This window comes from Saimiri boliviensis, chromosome 2, assembly GCF_048565385.1.
Source record: "Saimiri boliviensis isolate mSaiBol1 chromosome 2, mSaiBol1.pri, whole genome shotgun sequence".
In the NCBI taxonomy this organism is placed as follows: domain Eukaryota; kingdom Metazoa; phylum Chordata; class Mammalia; order Primates; family Cebidae; genus Saimiri; species Saimiri boliviensis.
The window spans coordinates 103,182,374-103,194,438 of NC_133450.1; the positions used below are offsets into that span (position 1 = coordinate 103,182,374).

General features: G+C 37.7%; 1 long non-coding RNA gene across 5 annotated transcripts in view; it reads right to left on the reverse strand.

Moving 5' to 3' along the window:
* LOC141583629 (uncharacterized) overlaps nt 1-10,511 on the reverse strand; it is a 766,076-nt gene extending 755,565 nt beyond the window's left edge. For 3 of the 5 annotated variants that reach the window (XR_012516335.1, XR_012516338.1, XR_012516334.1), the window contains exon 1: nt 178-10,511. This is a non-coding gene — a long non-coding RNA (uncharacterized LOC141583629). The remainder of the gene's footprint in view (nt 1-177) is intronic. The other 2 variants (XR_012516337.1, XR_012516336.1) reach the window with 2 other exon arrangements.
* Nucleotides 10,512-12,065: the final 1,554 nt, after the last annotated feature.

Below are 12,065 nucleotides of genomic sequence, written 5' to 3' on the forward strand. Positions count from 1 at the left end.
TTGGAATGTCAAACTGTATATTAATCAGTTAAAAATAAGTATGTTTCCTAATTTTATATATTTTATATTCTAATACTTTGACTTTTATATTCCTCTATTAGTGAGGATAGGCCAATTGCTGTGATAAACAAATCCAAATTACATAATAGCTCAAGCACAAAGTAATTTTTTTCTTACTCAGAGTTCAAAGCAGGCGAATGAGCAGATTTCACTCAAGTGGTGATTCAAGTATTCAGGATCTTTCCTTCTGGTGGCTACACAATGCGGAATGTGCTTCTTCCAGAGTCACAGGGCTTGTGTGCAACATGCTGCAAAAGGAGAAAGGACCTGGCATGTCTTGCATAGGTATGCTGTCATATAAATCTGTCTAAACTGGCTACTTTATAGAGTGAAAGGACCACTAACTAGACCTGACCAAGCATAACCTGTAACTGTCCTAGGCACGATATGATGATTATAACCCTATGTATGGGAGGTTTTATGAAACAGGCTCTGGAGCAGTGTATGGCACTCCTTTTCAAATTCTAATTTACCCTATGGTCATGCCCAACTACAAGGTAGACTGAAAAATACGGAATCGATATGTCACCAGCAAGAGAAGAATGTGGATTTGATCAAAGCTAGTCAGCCAGCCTGTCTCTGATACCCTTATTTTTGCCATACTGAATTACTCTACTTCCATAGCAAATAGTCTACCTAAAAGGACCCACTCATTCAATAATGAGACAAAACCCATATTCTCATGAAGTTTATATTCTAGCGTGGAAGACAGTGATAAATCAACATGTAGAGTACAATGTCTAGTAGTTATAAATTCCATGAAGCAAAAAATATGTTGGGAAGAAGGCATTTTTGAGATCAAATACTCAGGGAGGGAGGCTCACTGTAATGTAGAACGGAAGTCGGATACTTTTCAGATAAAAGCATCAGGGAGACTCTCACTGTAATGTGGGGCAGGAACCTGAATAAACTATGAGAGGGAACTGCTTGAATATTTGGAGAAAGAGGTTTTCAAGCAGAGGAATTAAAATATACTTTTATAAAAGTATCAAATTAGTCAAAATTTTTTCACTTGTATTTTAGATAACTATAATAAATAGTAAATTATGACTATCACTATTATGTCATATTTTCAAGATATTATTAATCTAAAATCATACTTCTGTTTTTAGCCTCTCTAAGAAATTATGACTAAAATTTTTCATACAATTGTCTTTATCTTTAAGCACAAAATTATCTTATTTTAAACCCTTATAGTAGAAAGTCATTACAATAGGAAACACATTTAAAACAACTGAGAACACTTTAACCTCTTTGATACTTTCAGTTGTAAGCATCAGAAATCCAACTCAAATTAGGTCATACAAATGCAAAGACTATGTTGGCTCACTGGACTATATGAAATCTTGACTCAGGAGCTTATAATCTCTAACATCAAGATTATTCCTCCATTCTTATCTTCATTCCTCTCTGCATTGATCTCTTTTCTCTTACTTCAGATGGCATCCTCCATTTCTGTGGAGGAAGTGATTGGCTTACATTACCATTAAGTCAGTTATTTTTCTGTTTCCAGATTATATCATCTTACCACAGCAATCCTAAAGGAACTAAAGAACTGCTGACTCTTTTTTACATAACACAAAGAAGTGTTCTGATTTGAGTCATGTGCCCACCTCTTGTACTAATAACCATGGCTGGGGGTAAGAGTTCCATTGGTTAGTAGCTCAAATCTAGTTTCCCAAAATAAGATGAATACTGTTAACTGAAGAAGGGAGGAAGTATTGCTGGATAGACCAAAACAATCATTATTACAAATGCTGTCCATTCAAAGAAAAGTATTAGGTAGATGTGTATCACACATCAGAATCAGGTGTACTTGGTAATGAACACTGGCACACAGTCTGCTGTTAACAATAACTTTGGGCATGTTAGTAAATGTCTTTAAGCTTAGATTCTTTATCTGTTAAATTTTAATAACAACAGGACCTATCCCATAGTTGTACAAATTAAGGGAGCATTTAGTAAGTACTTCAGTAATTACTACTCTTATTTTAATTTCACATGCTTTTCAATGAATTCTCACAACAGTCCCATGAAACAGGAAGTAACAGTTCTAATTATTGATGAAGAAAATGAAACTCAGTAGAAGTTCAATAACTTTGTCCAAAGTCACACAGCTGGTAAGTGGCATATCTGGGATTGGGTTCAAATTCCATGTCTCCAGAATTCCAAAGACCCTATTCCTTCCACCATACTACATTGCCTTAACCATTACATAATTCTTTGTAATAATCTTAAGAGACTAATGAATTACATAGTTATTTTCCCCTAAATTAAATGGCATGTTCCCTACCCCCATGCTTTCATCCTAATAATCTGTCAATACATGTCTGTGAGCCTGTGATCATGGACAAAATGAAATGGTTAAACAGAAAAAAAAACAGTTCACTGTAGACAAGCGATGTCAGCTGGAGAGTCCTTTTGCTTCAATTTTTAATCCCTGCAAATGTGCAATGTTCTGATAAGACAGCTATTGCTATGGAAGGTCAAAGTTTAGAGACCTGAACTCAAAGCCCTGTTTTAGTATCTAAGTCTCGGTTTCATCATTTGTAAAAATGAGAAGACACCTACCTTACATCATTGAGATTACAGGATACATGGAATGTGGAAGTATTGTGCAAAGTGCTAAATAAAAATAAGGCATATTACTGATAATATCTTAAAAATATTTTATCAGATTCTTAAACCTTGGTGTAAACCTGCTTTAGATCCTATCCTAAGAGTTGCATTTGAAAAAAGAAAAATTATAGACCCTCAAAATTTACATCAGAGAAAAGAAAAGCAAGTTCTACAGTAAAGAAAATGCAAGAAAATGGGAGCTTGAAGCCACCAGAAGATACATAATCTTTCAAAATTCTACCTATGGCTTTGGCAGTGCCTACTTTCCTATATACATAACACGAATACTCAATTATGCAGGGTTAAGAGGGAAAGGTCTTCTCCAGTACTCTCACACAAATTTAACTAAATTACAGCTAATTTTTTAAAAAGTACAAGTTCAGAAGCAATTTATAGTATATATTAAAACATCCATCTCAACAGGTGAACTTTGTGCATTTGCAAATAAAGACATTAACACCAATAAATTGCTTTGGATACAGTATTATCACTTGCATGCTATATTAATTTACTGCACTAATTAACTTACTGTCTCACACCAAATCAACATGCCTTCTCTGAGATGAACTCATATTAGCATAGACTATATATGATCCATCTTAACTCTTTGATAAGTGTTCTTCATCATACAGAGAGTTCTTTCTAAGAAATTTTTTATAATACCAAAGTTTTTATTATACAAACCATCATTCCAATATGTGTGATGCTAATTTATTTTATTTTTAGCATTTCTAATTCAAGTGCCAGAAGTCCTGGATTTGGAACCTTTCTTCATTGCTTTTATTTTTTACAAATACAAGAAACAAAGACATACTTAACCTGTTCCAAAGATCACAGTGTTATTGTAGAAGAACAGAGATCTCACGGAATTGAACAGTAAGATATACAATAGCCAACCCTCATGGTGTTACTGTCTCACCAATGCACCACAATGTAGCAGTCTTTCATTGTGAGGTATCACTCAGAGTTCTTTGTCTCATGACCAAGAGAATTAAGGAATATGGAATCAAAAGGTGAAAGTTTAATAAGTGAAAGAAGAAAGTTTAATAAGTGAAAGAAGAAAGCCCTCTGCCACAGACAGCGGGCCCAGAGGAGTGTTGCCATTTTTACAGTTGAATGCAAAAGCTTCTTTTAAAACAAACAAAGAAACAAAAAACAGTGAAGGCTGGGTATCTCATTTGTATAAGGTGTGAATTTCTGGTAGCTCCACTTCATCCTCCTAGTGTGCATGAGGGCCTTTAGTTTGAGTTCCCCTTATTACACACGCTCCCCTTATTGCACATGTGTTAGGGGATGGAGTTTTCCGATGTCTGAGCAAGTCACCTTTGTAGCCTTTCTTAACTGTGCAGCTGTGGGCATGTCCTAGGCAACCTCCTACATGCGAGTTCCCTTATCTGTGCCTGCAGCTTGAGTTTTAAGGCTGTATTTTTGTTTGTAAGAATTCAACCAAGGACCCACCAAAGCTGCTGCTTGACCAGTTTCTTTCTTTCTTCTCTCTTATTCCCTCCTTAAGGGGTGGAGACCCTAACTCCTGTTAGGTAGGTAGGGTGATATTCCTTGCTACTTCCTACTAGAGAGGGGCATTGTGTGGGGAACAGTAGCTAGGTTTCCTCCTGGGGCTGGTCTGCGGGTCCATGGAAGAAAGGTATGTACATGTGTGCTTTTATTTCCATTACCATTTGGAGATTGATACCCTTTAGGTGAGAAGAAACCATTTGGGTTATTAGAGGACATGTATTAAAATGAAACAAGGGGTAGGGGTAAAGACAGCTCAAGGCTGTCAACACACCCAGATAACTGGTGGCTATAGTTATGCCTGCCAAGATTTGGGTGCATGGGCTTGGCTTTGGTTAACTTCCTTGGTTTTATTTTTCCAAAGAAAATTCCAGGTTATGGGCACCCTATTTATTCTCATTACCAGGCAGGATTTGTAAGATAATCGTCCAGAACTAGAATATTGATCCAGATTTTTATATTACTCATCCCCTTTTGTTTCTTCTGAGCTGCAGTCAGAGATTGCTGGTTGGTTACAGGAATAAGCAGAGTTAATCTAAAATGTAGGCAAGAGCCTTAAAAACTGAGATTCAAATTTAATGACAAGCATATGAAAATTTTTCTCTTTCCAGTCCTCATTTTTGTTATTTAAAAAAATTCATGATAGAACTAAGCTGTTTGTAAACCTCACTTTAGTTTTATACTTGGCCTGATTATTCACATAAAGTGCAGCAAGAGTAATTATTTTTACATAGGCCTTTTAAATTGACTTTTTGGAACTCTGTTTCACAAAGAATCTCAGATAGTACTTTTAAAAGTCAAGCCCAGTCATGGGTTTGTACCCTCAAATACCTATGAGTTGGGTGAATCCCTCCTTTCCTAAGGGCCCAAGAACATGGCATTCCTGGGCCTATTAGAAAGTGACACTCTTTACTCACTACAGATTAACAATCCATTATAGGGAGTGTAGAGAAAGGTATCAGGCCAGTTTTCCCAAGGGGCTTTTATAGGCTCCGCAGGCTAACCTTGATTCCTTAAAGGGTAGTATATCCTTCCAGTCAAAGCCTTGGTAAAACAACCAGTGTGATAGAAAATGGATTCTTATTGCACTGAGGCAAACAATATATTGCCGTAAGTCAAGAATATTCACAAAGGACTTCCAAATTCTGGAGAAATCAGGCAGTGAGAAACAAATATTCTCCAAATGTTGTTCACAGAAGTATACTTTACTCAGTTATTAGAAGTTGTAGCTAGCTTAAAAGTTTCCTTGACTCAAAAAACTAAATAAGGATCAGCAATGTTTTAAGCAAAAAATTTAAAACCGTTACTCCAGTTTTCTATTAGCTCGGTTTTTCTTTAACTCCTGTTCTGCTTGATATTCATAATCACTTCAGCTTTTCATGAGTCCTGTACATTTTTCTGTTATCAGAAACCTGCTTTTGAGAGCACCTATTGAAGTCCTACAGCTGATTATAAACCATATTTTGAAGAGAATTAGAACAAGACAACGGTTGTCTGTAAATGACAGTATGTCCAAGGTTGTTATGGTCAAAAATATCATTCATGAAAACGTTTGGTTATTTCTGTGGTTTACAATAGCTTAATATAATAAACTTAATTACAATTGATAGCATATGTTCAGACATTAGAACCTTAGACATCCCATATGATTTCACAACATATATTAATATTATTTACTGAAATAAATCCTGAAGAAGATTACACATCACTTTGGCAATCCCATGTATCTAAACATGTTAAATAATTCTATTTACCTCTCTTCTGGATGCTTCAGAGGCCCTCTGTAGCATCCAAAAGCTAAGCATCAGGAAACACAATTTTGAAACTGAAATTTAATTCTGAGAAGCCTGTTAAATATTAGAGATTTAAAAACTTGATATTATGAAATACAATTCCAGTTACCATAAGTTATTTATTTTGCCAAAATAATGACTCAAAAATTTGAAAAACCAAAATCCTTTTATTAGGCTTTACTATTACATGAAAATCCTGCTCAAGTGGGAGAAAGCCAAATTCCACCACTGCATTAGTCTACTGTCAATGTCAACTCCAATTTTTAATGAAACCTTACAGACAATTATATCCAATCTTAACCAGTTTGACAATGAGGTGACATTCCTACAAACCTTTTATAAACTTTACAAATTTTGCTAAAGAGCAGATTAGCTTCTAAAAAAAAAAAAAAACCTTATTGTGCTTTTATTTCAATGCTCAATTTACAAAAATCATGTAATACCCTTTGGTATTTAGTTCATATGTTCACACACAGAGTTTCCTTTGCAAGATTAATTTTTACAATCTCTCCACAACTTGCTTAAACCTTCAGCTTTATCGAATTTAAGACAATCCTTCAACTACAGGCAAAATTTACATTTTCAGGCCTTCTTATAATCTTTTACTAAAAACACATTTTACTGGTTTTATACACCTTGCATGTAAATCTATTTTCAGTAGTCTAAATTACATGTTATAATGGTAATTTTTAGCAATTTTTAACTTCAAGGTAAAATCTGGTAGGTTGCTTTAATTATACACTAGGTGCAGATAAATCATGACTCCTTCCAGTTTAGTTAGGGTATGGTCAATTTCAAATGTCCCAGGCCTTACCAAGTTGTAAAGTAGATAGTCTGCAACCTTGAAACAGTTAGCAAGCCTGGTGCCTGACTTACACTATTTAGATCACCCATTTACATTTTGACAACATTTGTATTTCACGATTATCTTTAAAATTATTTTTATTTCTTAACTATTACAGTCATATGAACTAAAAGGCATTACAGCTTTTATCTTTCCTTTTAAAAAATTTGATTAAAGCACTTATTTTTCTTTAAGCCAATCAATTAGAGCTCGTTTTACAGTATCATGTACAACACATATATAACTACATAGACAGAAGATGATCAAGTAGTTAGGAGATTTTTCATATATCAATATTCTAATTGGATTATTGCCCTGTGGGAAGTGTCCTTTAAGAGCAGGGCTTAAAAAGCATGAAGTTTCTAGGGCCTAATAAACATGTAGAGCTGGAGGACAAAAACAGATTTTGAAAGGGATCTATCTGCCTCTAATTCCTAGGGTCCTAAGAGGAAAACAGAGGTTTCTCCCAAAATGGAATCCATGGTACATTTTCTGTTTCTACCAAGGAGCCCCAGGCCATCAGTAATTATCTGAGGGCCTTCCATGCATGCACCAAGTGGCAAGACAGAGTGGAGAAAAGTAATTTGGTCAACTGAGAATTCTTTCTTTTCCAGAAAAACAAGATCCAAGAGGAGAAAAACATAAAGGTCTTTTAAATGTACCTATAACTTGGATATTCACTTTCAATTAAGTTGAGTGCTCTTTAAGAAAATCCTTTTAAATCCTTTGTTACCCAACTTTAGGCACACCAGGCAGTTAATATTTCTGGCTTTTAAACTTTACCAAAAGTAACCTCACAGGTGAAAGCAATAAGCCTCAATTAGGTTATAACTTAACCTCGAGTGTACAAGGTATTTTCAAAGGGGTGATAACAGCTTTTACAAAATCCAGAAGCTTTAAAGGCAACTTAGAGAAAGAAGGATTTAAGAAAGGAAGTTGGAAGTTGTTCACAGAAGAGGAAGAGAATTAGCAAATGGTAAAAGTCACACATTCCCCAAGCCAGGATTGAACCTGGGTGCCACTGTAAAATGGCAGAGGCTAAAAAAAGCACTGCTACGTGGTTACCGGTCATGCTCAAGGATGTAAAACAAGATGGAGGCCTGCAGCAAAGTTTGTTCCTGACAACTTTACCAGGCTGTCTTGAAGTGTGGCCTTATGGAATGCCAGGTCTGCATTCCATTCCAAGGTATCCCTCTTTCTGCCTTTCTCATGTGTTTCCTCTCCTTTCCCTGGGCTTCCTCCTGGTTCCTTTTAGAAAAGCCTGAGATGGCTACCCTTAGGAGATTTTCTAAGGTGACATCTGGTCCTATAGCCTGTTTCTGCAGCTTCCTTCTGATGTCAAGGGGCAACCTGAGTAAGTTTGTCTTTCAAGATTAACTGTCCCTCAATTGAATTAGTAGATAGGTGTGTTTTACCAAAGCCCTCTCAGCCTTTCTAAAAAGGCTAAGAGTTTTTATCTAGCTTTTTATCTGTCACTGATAGCTTAAAGTAGTTAAGAAGTTTGGCTCTGGTCCTCTGTAAGCCCTCTGATATACATGTCTGAAAGTGTTTTCTTTTCCTCTCATCTATGGGATTACTAGGGTTCCAATTAGGGTTTTCAAGGGGCACAGCCTCTCTTCCCATTGGGAATGAGGATTCTCCCTCTTTCTCACCCTCTTTCCCCTTTTGGCTCTCTTTGTTTCTTCATTGGCTGTGGGAGGCATCTTGTTCATCTCCAGATTTCTCTGCTACCTGTAGGACTGCCTGTTTCTCAGCAGCAGTTAGAATTTAATTTAAGAGTAACATAACATCCTTCCAAGAGAGTTTAAATAGTCAGGTTAAACCCTGAAAGGCCTATATGTGTCATTGAAGTTGAGGCCCACCCAGAGGAAACTTTAGGGTTAAAGGAGATCCAGGCTACACTCAAGGGGAGTGCAAGCTTTAAGATGGGTTGTTACTCATCTAGAAAAGAGAAGAGGAAAAGGTGTCCATCAGTCTCCTTCCCCCTTTCAGAGTGAGCCAGAGGGAAGAAAAACATAGAAATGCATCCCTCTTCTCCTCTTTCCCCACATCTCCTCTGGGTCCTGGCGACTGACATAGGTGCTACCCATGGATGCAAGCATGATCTTCACCAACAGGTATGGAGAAGCAAGTCAGCAGAAATAGTCATGTTCACCTGCTTAAGGCTCTAGCTCTCTGCCTGCTGGTTTCCTAGACCCACTTGGCCCTTATGGCTCTTGAGATTCTTAGGGCACCAGGAGAGATGGTGCAGTAGTTGAACTTAGACAAGATGCTTTAATGGAGGGAATGTCTTAACTCTATCCTTACATCCTCTTACTACTGCCTGGGCAAAGTTATAAGTTCCTAGAGAATGGGAAGAATTGACTTCTAACATAACATCCCTTTCTTGCTTAGATGCCAAAGTAGCTGAATACAGAACAGATACCTTAAATAAATGTAAGAATTGAATGGCTGTCTTTCCTCTGATGGGCATAACATTGACACAAACTCTGTCCTGCCAGGGTAGCTTCCTCCCAGCTGTTGAAAGGGGAATTTTCCTGTCTACAAAAAGGGCATGGGGCCTGGTCAATGAGAGAGGGACATAAATGAGAAAAGAATTGGAGAACTAGAGGTTTGGGGCAAAGGGCCAAAAAGGCTCCCCACGGAGAAAACTCTCACCCTACTACGTGGCACTGTAGGGTTTCAAATGTTAGGTAAATACTCTAACTTCAAATTATTTTTTCAGGCAAAGCTTAGAAAGACATATTGGAGACTTAACAGGCTGCCTGCATAATATGCTTCCCAGCAGAGGAAACTTTGTTTGTTTCATAGAGGCATTGCTCAGATTCACTGGACAATGCTGAGCTCTTACATGGATTTAACAACAACAACAACAACAAAAAACAAATGGAGAGAAGGGTATTTGGGTATTTTCTCTGGGTGAAATATTCCCCTATACAGTGCCACGAATGTCTGTTACTGGGAAACAAAAAAAGCCCTTGCTAAATGTCAGTTTAGGCTGAAATCTTGAAGTTACCCCATCTCCAGAAAATCACAGAAACAATAATTCTTTGAGTTCCATTCCTGGTTATTAAGATACTTGCTGACTTTGCTTAATTGGATTGTCTCCTGTGAAAACACCCACAACATTGCATACAAAGAAGGAATAGGAGACATAGTAGCCATGAAAAGAAAGGAAGAAAATGCAATTAAAACGTCTGGAAGTCCTGATGGTAACACCCTGAGGGGCTGTCAGGGCCCAGAGTTAGTTTAGGGCCCTTCAAGTAACACCAACTTGTAGTAGCCTCAGCCAGATGCTTTCAGTTGCCCTAGGACCTCCTTTCAACCTCATACAATGGCTAGGTTCTCCATGAAAGGAAACTGGATTGAAAGAGAACCAACATTCCCACCACATGTTGCCGATGGGGAATCAACAGAGGCCTCTCCAGCAAGCCTGTTCCCTGAGTCCTGTAAGACCGGCAACCATGCTATTCATCTTTAATTGGCTGATAGGGACCCAATGTTTTGTTTAATTTAAAAAAACTGAGGGTAAAAAGCCTCGGAAATGAAAGTAAAGAGTTGGAGATTCACTCTTACTCACCCTTCCAACGTTTCCTTCTCAGAAAATACACCAAAATGTTATAGTCTCACCAATGCACCACAAATAGCAGTCTCATTATGAGATATCACCCAGAGTTCTTTGTCTCATGACTGAGAAGGAAACAAGGGTGGAGTGAAAGTTTAATAAGTGAAAGAAGAAAGCTCTCCACTGCATAAAAGTGGCCCAGAAGAGGATTGCTATTTTTATAGCTGAGTGTAAAGGGTTTTATAAGAAAGCAATGAAGGCTGAGCTTCTCATTTGCACAACCTGCAAATTTCTGGTAGCTCCAACCCAACCTCCTAGCGTGCATGCTGACCCTTAGCTTGAGTTACTCTATATTGCTTTCTTCTCCTTACTGCACATGTGTTAGGGGATGGAATTTTTCATTATGGCCATGTCTGGACAGATCACCTGTGTAGCCTTTCTTATCTGTGCAGCTGTGGGCATGTCTTATGCAAGTCCCGTATCTGTGTCTGCAGCTTGAGTTTTTAGGCTATTACTTTGTTTGAAAGAATGCAAACAACAACCCATCCTAACTGCCTGCCTGACAGGTTTTTTCCTTTCTCCTCTCTCATCTAAAACAAAAAGGGAGTAGGAATGATCTCTCCTTTTTATCATTGCTCTTCCACTTTAATCCTAGTCTTCTCTTTCTCTCAGTTACTTATCTGAGTCAGAACTCAGTATGGCCAACCTAATTAAATTTCTCTATGACTTTCATCCCAAGTGCCTGTGACAAACTAATTACAAATTCATAGTTAAAATCTGGGGTAGATGAAAGAAATATGATGGGCTCTGCAAGTTCTAGTTGATTGTTTCCCTTAGGAAAGTGATTCTTTCCAGATCCAACAAGTCATAATCAGGAAAAACGTGGCAAAAATATGACCACTTGGCCTTCCCATTCATCAGAGATTGTAAACAGAGCCAGTTCATTTACATCAGGCATGGAACTCATCTAATTTTAAAAGGCAGAGTAAATATAACTTCTCCCTTCATCTCTTAGAAGTCACTTTAAAGCAGCCAGAAAAAAAAAAGGAACAAAAATGCATATACATAGTCAACAAAATTAGAGACAATTAAAGTACCCATTAAAAAATAGATGAGGGTAGCATCATCAAAATGGAAAAGGAAGCACAAGCTGGCTTCACACCACCCCAAAGAAAACCAAAACTAATATCCATACACCAAGATTATCATTGGCAATGCCCCTAAACTCAAATCTGAGGATGAGCCAGTTCCCAGGGCTACAGAAAAGTGAAGAAACACCAAGATGATGGGTAATTGTTTCTGCCTCAACCTAGGAGAAGCATCACAAGTGCCCGAAGAGAGAAAATTCCCCAAAGGCAGCCATAAACAAATGGGGGTAGTGAGAATAGCATCCTCAGCTCTTAAAGTTATGCTATATATCTATGACAAAGCAGATGCCAAATCAGAGTGGCTGTTTAGCAGCCCTCTGCTGTAGGAAGCATGTTCCATGAGTCCCCTGGGCAGAAGCTTCTAGACAGCCTTCCCACACAGCCTGGGACCTCTTTGGGATCAGTGTCATCTAGGACAAGCAGTCCTCTGAACATTTGCTAAAGTCAAGGCAAACCTTGGTTTAGCGTGCTATCTAATGCCCACAAAGAGGCAGTGATCTAATATGAGATAATTCAACAGC